Genomic DNA, 9,763 nt, shown 5'->3' on the forward strand with positions numbered 1-9,763 from the left:
GATCAACGAGTTAAAAACAAATATCTTGTAGGTTTGATTAAATAATAAAAATTCCCTCGACATTCCAAAAATTACATAAATCTCCATACCATTAAGTTATAGGTGTTAAAATAAATGGTAGGAGGGTAATAAGGTAAATATTCATTAATCAAATAGTGCATCAGTTCTAATGGCTCCCTACCTGTTCATTAATAGTAGGGGATATTTGTTATTTCAAAAACCTCAGTAGGATTTTTTTATTTAATCAAACCTTAGGGGGGTCAATGTCATTGACCCTTTATCAAATATTATAGCTATTCATGCCTTGTGATTCTTGATTCAAGTGTATGACTCATTGTATCTTACAGATATAATATTTTAAGTACTAATTATTAAGTAAATTCCTTGCAAATTAAGAATCCAAGGAATAATAGTTATCCTTCTGTTGTCTAAATTAAAAAAAAAAAAAAAAAAAAAATTATGGTAGCTAACAAAGCATGAATACATATAAATTCTATATACCAAACTTTATCAAAACATTTAAAATAAAATCACAAGTTAACATGCAAACATGGATTTAAGCTTTTGGAAGAAGATTTGGTTTAATCTACTCACCAAATCAAGCTATAATTTCAATGGGGCATTCTAGACAAATATATGTTGATCCAGTAATATTTTCAAGTCATTTCAAAATCAATAACTATTTAAAACACAATTTTCCTTCAACTCATTTAAATCTGCCAACTGTTTCCAGAATTGAGGTTACTGACTTGTAAAATTCATAACAATTCAGCCCTTAATCTAAACCTCATGAAACTCTCCAGAATTAAACTAGACACATATAGGATTCACCAGAATTTAAAATCACTCAATTTGGATAAGTATAAGTGCATTATTTCAGTTCTGAAAAATGCATGCTCTACAGAAAACATGAAATTCCAGAATTTCATAGCAGAATTCAAAATTCATTAAAAAATCCAATACTTCGAATTTTGGGGTGAAATCAATTTTCAACCAATCTCTAATAAGTCTAAAACAAAATATCTGAAATTTAGCTTCATTTGCAAACCCGAAACATATATAAAATTTTCAGAAGTTCAGGCTGTCAGAATTTCACAGCATAACTTTTTATAACCAAAAACATACTTTAATAACTCTTGGTTCTTTAGGATCAACATATATGCTCCACCCATATAAAACTATTGCATTAAATCTCCAATTTCAGTCAACAACAAATTCAGCCACCATATCCAACATACTACTTCCTATAATTTCTTTTCTATCACAAACATTGTGAATATGCATAAAATGCACATATGCTTGTCAAAATTAATCAATATATAAAATCCATAATTTCCATACCCTTCATTCCAACCATTACTACCACCAATTAATTATCAAACAAATCAGCCCTACCAAAATTAGCTGGAATTCTCAATCATCAACCAAATCAAACAGGTGGAAACACAAAATTCTGCTTTCCATTCAACAACATTTGGTATAGGCATAATTATTTATACATGCATGTCCACACTTACTTCCAAATTTCATGATATATAATATCATTCACATGCATGCCAAAGATAGTTTACTGAAGATGAATATAACCATATCAAAGCTGAAATAAATTCGAAGTTAAGGCATTTATGCACAAACATAGAAATCATTTCACTAAAAACATGATTTTATGCAAAGTTCTACTATTCCACTCACAAACATCATGCTTGTAAGGATTTTTGCAAAAACAAACGGACGGTAGTAAAAGGAAATCAACATGCAAGGGCATAAGCTTAAGTTTTTAAGGAAAACAATTTGGATCCACTCACTATTCTAACAGCCGAAGCTCCCTGTACTCTCCTCCACTCTTCTCTCTCTCTCTACCATTTTTCAGCCGCACCCATTCCCCTCTCTTCTCCTTTTTCTTCTTTTCTTCTTCTTTCTTTCTATCCTCTCTTCTCTCTTTCTCCTTTCGTTTTCTCTTCTCTTCCCTTTTTTTTTTCTTTTTTTTTTTTTTCTTTCTGCTCTGTTTTTACTTTCTCCCTCAGCTCACGTCTTCTTCTTCTTCCTTTTGGGCGAGCTGCCTAGTTTCTTCTTCTTTTAAGCAAAACAGTTTTTCTGAAATTTAAATCTGCCCCCCAATTTTCTCTTAATTCCAGTCTAACCCTGCCACATCATCTTTTCCTTGCAAAAACCTCCAGATTTTGTGTCCTTGCTACTGCAAACCCACCAGTTTCCATTTCTTCATTTTCATCCCCAACCAAACTTTAAAATTTGATAGAAAAGTCCCTTTGGTTTTGTTTATAAGGAGGGACTTTTCTATCAAATTTTAAAGTTTGGTTGGGGATGAAAATGAAGAAATGGAAACTAGTGGGTTTGCAGTATATATATATATATATAATTAGAATGGGGTTTTACAGAATTGGGTTGAGACCTAAACATAAAATTTGTAGCCCTTTCTCTAAGCTTTAAAATGAGAGCAAGATCATAGCAATCCGATGTGTATAACTCGAGATATGCCTCCCTGAATATGACCTATGCAGAATGACTATCTCAAAAGTGCTTCCAATTTATTAGTTTATTTTTAGTCTAATAATCTATTATTGATTTCAAGTATGGGAATATTTTTGGTAGAAAATACTAGTTCCCTAATGATATCTTTATATGTCATAATGCATTTTCACATTTGAGCATTCGCATTTAGAAATAATAGCAAAGAATGAGCATATTTCCATGCACATACACATGTATGAGAACATTAAAGAATAAAGAGAAAGAAATAAATTGTAGAATCATCCTCTAAAGAATATAATTAAAGAACTTCAAATCTGAAATTTTATTTAACGAAATGTAAAAAGATAAGAGAAGAGAAGATTGTTGCGATGGGGAACCCGTGAGTGACCGAGAAGAAGAATAACCCACATGCATGCCACCTTTAGTGAGCGGCCTTATAATAAGAAAGAAGAATTCGTACAGTTCGTTAGAAGTTCATGTAGATGAAGACTGTATCCACTCACACGGCCAAGGTTCCGAATCCATGCCTCAACTAAGTCCGATCGGCAAACAAGAATAGAAAAGAAAAGAAAAGAAAAGAATAGAAACTAAAAGAAAAGAAAAGAAAAGAAAAGAAAAGAAAAGAAAGAAAATAATAGAAAAGAAAAGAATAGAATAGAAAAGAAAGAAAGATTAGAAAAGCAAGAGAAATGGAAAAGAAAGAAAGATTAGAAAAGCAAGAGAAATGGAAAAGAAAGAAGAGAAACAGAAAAAGAAAGAAACGCAGAAAAAAGAAAAAAAAATGCACCGAAAAATTTTATGCATTTGTGCATATGCATCATACCATTTCTACTATCCCGAGTTAGTTTCCCTATTTGTGCTTACGTATCTGTAAGTGAAAAACTAGAATTTTATAAAGGGCAGAGAAGAATTGAGAAGTTTGGTGTAAGCAAAGAAAATCCAGGATTTGAGTAACGGAGAAAGAATAGAAGTATTGTGGGTTTACTTACTGAGCAATTAGTGCTCTTTCACTTTTTTTGCATCTAGTAGATGAGATGCGGTCAGATCAGATGTCAAGTAGTGGAGGAGAAAGGCAACACTGTTTGACTGTATTTTGAGTTTATTTTTGTGACTATGGTACTTGATGTAGAGATTTGTATATAAAAGTAATGCTATTTTTGGGCCCACTATCTTATACTTATGTACATATATGTTTTCTATAACATATTTTGTGATTTCATAATATATTTTCCCAAAGTATACTAGCTAGAGAGAGTTATTACAGGCCACAAGAGTTGTTTAATTACAGACATGCATCACTCTGTATTGTTGTCGAGAGAACCTTTGGTGTTTTAAAAAAAAGGTTCCGTATTCTCAATGGAATGAACAATTACCTGTTGGACAAACAAGGGAAAATTGTTATGGCATGTTGTGTACTTTATAATTTTATCAGAATGTACAATATGGAGGACCCTATCATCCAATGGTATACTGAAAATACGGGTAATAAGCAAGTATAATTTGATGGCCAAAACGAGTAGAAGATGGCAAAAATAGAGACAGATCGAGTCAACCATAGCAAGATATTATAGACGACATGACGACTCTACGGGATAACGTAACGACTGAAATGTGGGCAGCACATATGACCATGTCATAGTTGTTAATAGAGTATAGGTGTACAAATGATTCTAAGGGTTCATAATTAGTAGCTTTGTCATATATGTTTCAATATGGTATTTTTAAACAGTTGGATTAGTACTTGAAATTAATATGAGATTTTTTTTTTAATTTAGTGGTTATGAAATTACCAATCAAATGTTTAATATTATTAAAATGTAAATTGATAAGTTTTTAGGTTATAATAATAAATTATTTTAACAAAATGCACCAACATATTGTATTAATAAATCATTTATAAAAAATATACTAAACAAATATTCAACAATTTATTTAACTCAAATAATAAGGTCAAAATACTTTACCAAACACATTTTATTCAAATCCTATTATCGTAATAATAACCCAACTCAACTCTACAATATTATTTCAAAAATCATACCCAAAATAACAAAACAAACACACCCTTAAATATTTATTTTGAATTTAACCATCTATTTGATTGTGAACTAAATAGTAAATGTATGAATAATAAAAGTTATTATATACTTTTTTGTCCTACCTGCCTGAAGTGGAAGACACCTTTGCACTTGAATGAGCTATTTTGCTAAATTTGAATAATATGTTTATTTTTAGGGAAATGTCATCTAAAACCCATTTTTTCTTTTATAGTTTGGTATGGCAAAAGAGAAAAATAAGAGCAATTGTCAATTTTGTTAACGACTGACAGACGATAGAAGGTTTTGCGAAATTACTAGTACCTAAACGATAAGTAAATATCTCTATATTATGTATTTATATAAAAACTATTTTTAGATAGTAAAAGTTTTCTTACTAGGGATTAAAAGCTCTTTTTGGATGGTTTAAAATGGTAAATAAATAAATGTTATTCTTTATTATGGAATTTAATATTTAATCATTTTTTTTTTTTTAATGTAATCTTTGCTTACATAAGCTTCCAAAATCTTACAATGAGGTTATGGAAAAAAATGAGAAAATATGGTAATACAATACAAGGTTAAGGAAATTAAAAGATGTAATAATAGTAAAGATTACTGGAAAACAGTAAATTTTAGTGTACATTTTTAATAATTTTTACAACTTTTTTATTATTATTATTGTTTTGTTTTTATTTTTAGATAAAAATATACTTAATACTTCTTATTTTCATTTAAAAAAAAAAAAAAAAAAAAAAAAAAAAAAAAAAAAAAAAACCTTATATAATACCTTGGCTCTGTGTTTGACTGTTTGAACATGCAAAAATAAACTTCATTTCCTTTAGCAAAGCGGCATTACCAGGGTTTTTAGGTGGAAAGAAATTAGAGGGCTTTTTTTTTTTTTTTTTTTTGGGTATTTTCTTTCATTTGGGTTTTGTGATATGAACAAGTATGCCTATCTTTGATTAACTTAATGTTCATTCTTGCTTGTTTCTTCATATCTTGGTGTCTCTTCTTGCTCTTTGAGGTTACAAAGAGTTTTATTTGTTAAAATTGAAAACAAGGCACAAGAAAAGCTTCGGGAAAGGAGAATACCAATGTTTGGCTGAAGAATTCCTCAATTGAGTATATTGTATTGTATTGTAAAACGAGTACAAAAAAATAGCCTAAATATGGCTTCTATACAGATGATTCTCAAAGAAAAAAGAATAACTAACTCTACCACTAATCTTTGTACAACTCAGCAACAAAATAACTGACTATTAAACTACAATGCAGCCATGACTACCCCTTCTCATCTAAAATGTGCCGAGGGCCCTTTTGTAAAGTAGTGGTGGTGATTTGCAACTGCATGTGATCTTCATTTTCAAGTTTATTATTGTCCAATCCACACCCCCCCACCCACCACCAAGATGGAGAATAGAGATTAACTATTCCCATCTTGGAAAGAAGAGTATTAAGCACATTAGAAGAGAGTGCTTTAGTGAATATATTGGCTAACTGTGAGTGGCTAGGGACATGGGTAGTGGCAATGCTTCCCTCTTGAATTTTGCTTCGAATGATGTGACAATCCACTTCTATGTGCTTGGTACGTTCATGGAAAACAGGCTTCACAACAATATGTAAGGCTGCTTGATTGTCGCAATGTAGAATGGCAGGATTAGGATGTGGAATGTGCAAGTCATGAAATATTTGACGAATCCATGTAAACTCGCAACAAGTGGCTACCATAGCACGGTACTCAGCCTCGGCAAAAGAACGAGATACAATGGCCTGCTTTTTGGATTTCCAAGAGACAAGGGATTGTCCAATGAAGAGGCAAAAACCAGTGGTTGATTTTCGGCTATCAGGACATGAAGCCCAATTGGAATCACAATAACCATGCAACTGAAGAGGGGAGTTAGCCGAGAGGAGAAGACCCTAACCTAGATTGCTTTTGAGATACTTTAAAATCTTGTGTGCAGCTTATAGGTGAAGATCACTTGGTCGAGACATGAACTGGCTGAGAAGTTGGACTAAATAACTAATATTTGGCCTAGTGTTTGTCAAGTATAGAAGCCTGCCAATGAGTCTCCTGAAAGAGCTACGATCTTGGAGTACAGTGCCGGAGTCTTTATGCAGCTTGAGATTTTGATCCATAGGTAGTTTGGTAGGTTTGGAGCAGAGAGTACTAGAGTTTGAGAGTATATCCAGTGTGTATTTTCGCTGGCACAAATGAATTCCTTTGGTAGATCTTGCTACCTCAATGCTGAAAAAATATCGAAGTAGACCCAAATCCTTAGTTTTGAAGCAAGTGTTCAGAAAGTTCTTAAGAGACTTAATCCAAGCAATGGAATTGGAAGCAACAATAATGTCATCAACGTACACTAACAAAGCTGTAAATGAATCTTTAGTCACCATGGTAAACAAATTACAATCGGAAGTTGACTAGGTAAAACCATAGTGAATGAGAGAATTGGAAAATTTTGCATGCCATTGACGTGAAGCTTGCTTTAAGGAGTTTGCATACCTGACCAGGTTTGCCTTTTGCATATCCCGGGCAGGGGCGGGGCGGGGCGGGCGGGGGTGGTGGGCGTGGGGTTTACCATATATATGTCTTCATCCAAATCCCCATGAAAGAAAGCATTATTTATGTCGAATTGCTGCTAATGTCAGCCCTTAATGGCTGCAATGGCTAGGAGACATTAAACAGTGACAATCTTGTCCATAGGAGAAAAGTCTCATGATAATTGATCCCTTCTTGCTGAGTATAGCCTTTAGCAACAAGCCTGGCTTTTAATCTTTCTATCGTGCCATCCGAATGGTATTTTGTCTTGTAAACATATTTACAAGCAATAGGTGGATCCCTTGAGTATGAAATAAAATATTTCAATATACAATAAAACATTCATGCTCATAAAATCTCATTTCCATAAACATATTTTATAATATAAACCATCTTTCATAACCAATGCCGAAATCTCTCACTGTAAAAAAAAAAAAAAAAAAAAAAAAAAAAAAAAAAAAAAAACTTTTTTCTGAAAACTTTTATAAATTTCTCTAAAAAATCTAATTTCAAAAAACATTTCATATACAGATAGCACTTACATTATAAATTTCCATTCTAAATTCATGATATACATATACATATCCAAACCATCTCTCAATCACATGTTTATCCAACTAGTACCTAGGGGAAAATTCGTCTAACCTAGCAAGATCTAACATTGCACGGTTTGAATCACTAGATCCATCCTGCTAGGTAGAATCGGTCACCACTTAAGCCTTCGACCCAACGAGACTATGCATCGCTCGGGTCGGCACAATCATATCCTGTCTAGTGATATTTGCCTTGCTCAGGCCTTTGACCCACTTGGGCCGACATAATCATGTCTAGCGATATCTGCCTCACTCGGGCCTTTGATCTACTTGGGCCAGCAAAATCATGTCTAGCAATATCTACCTCGCTCGGGCCTTCGACCTACTTGGGTCGGCAAAATCATATGTAGCGATATCTGCCTCACTCAGCCCTTCGACCCACTTAGGCCGGCAAAATCATGTCTAGCGATATCTGCCTTGCTCAGCCCTTCGACCCACTTGGGCCAACAAAATCATGTCTAGTGATATCTGCCTTGTTTAGGCCTTTGACCCACTTGGGCCAACAAAATCATGTCTAGCGATATCAGCCTCGCTTGAGCCTCTGACCCACTTGGGCCGGCAAAATCCTGTGTAGTGATATATGCCTTGCTTGAGCCTTCGACCCACCCGGGTTGGCAAAATCATATCATATGCATGTGTAGAATCAAATCAATATCATGAGGGGGATGAGTACTATATATGGTGGTTTGAAAACTACTATCATCAATATACATACCTTTATCTCACTATTTTATATAAATCTCATGCCTTCATTCATCAAGAAAACATATAACATAACATTAAATTCTCATGTGCAGTATAAGGCTAAAATGCAAGTTTTCAACATGATTTCATAATAACACCTTGGCCCAATTTTTATATTATCAACAACAATTTTCCCAAAAAAATTACTCAATTTCTCATGTAAACCAATAACATTAGCAATAAATCATATTTATATAAAGTAAATCACTAAATTATGGCAAATAATAAACCAAAACAACTCATTTGAAGTTTATAACAAACAATTATTTCAAAATGAAAGTTAGGATTTGGATTTTCCACTCGCCATTTTGGAGCTTGACCCTTAAGCCAAAAAAGATTGAAATCCTCTTACAATGCCCCGCTTGCCTCCCTATATATAAAATCCAATAAATTCTCCATACGTGAGTCCCCCTAAGGTAACACCTCATTATTAAATTCATTGACACTTCACACACACCAAAAGATTAACCTAGCTTCTTCTTTAACAAAACTGTCTCATAACCGAACATTGGTCACTCTCGGATTTTTCATAAAACATTTATCCATCATTTTGAGCCATAATTTTGATGGGGCCTTCTAGAGACACATAAGTTGTTCCCATAATTTTCTCAAGTCATTCTACAATCAGTAAATATTTAAAACACAATTTTCTTTCAACTCATTCAAATCTGCCAATTGTTTCCAGAATTGAGGTTACTAACTTGTAAAATTAATAACAATGCAACCCTTAATCTAAACCTCAGAAACTCTCTAGAATTTAACTAGACACATATAGGATTTACCAGAATTTAAAATCACTCAATTTGGATATGAATAGATGCATCAAATCATTTTCCGAAAATACACGCTCTGCAGAAAATGAAAATTCCAGAATTGACAAGGCAACTTCAAAAATCCATATAAAATTCAATCCTTTGAGTTTTTGAGTGAAATAAATTTCTCAACACTCGTCTAGAAGCCTACAACAAGATATCCAAAATTCAGCTTCAATCAAAAAGCCAAAACATATAAACAATTTTTGGAATCTCAGATGGACAGATTTTTGCACAATAAACACTTATATCAAAAATCATATCTTTAACCCATTTTTGTTTAGAAACAATGTGTACGTTCTACCCACATAAAATTATTGAAATCAATCTCCATATTTTAATTCAATCTCATGCCATTGTACTCAATTATGAACAACACAAATCAATTAAACTAAAACTCATCAAAGAGAGAAATTTTAAGCTTCATTCACCTCCCATATACTTGATGTTCCTCCACTTTTTCCGATCATCGGAGTTTTGTTCGCTGGCGGGCACTTTTCCAGCCACCTTTATTGTTCTCTACTCCTCTCTCTCTACGTTCTG

Source organism: Pistacia vera, unplaced genomic scaffold (assembly GCF_008641045.1).
Source record: "Pistacia vera cultivar Batoury unplaced genomic scaffold, PisVer_v2 Contig237, whole genome shotgun sequence".
In the NCBI taxonomy this organism is placed as follows: Eukaryota; Viridiplantae; Streptophyta; class Magnoliopsida; order Sapindales; family Anacardiaceae; genus Pistacia; species Pistacia vera.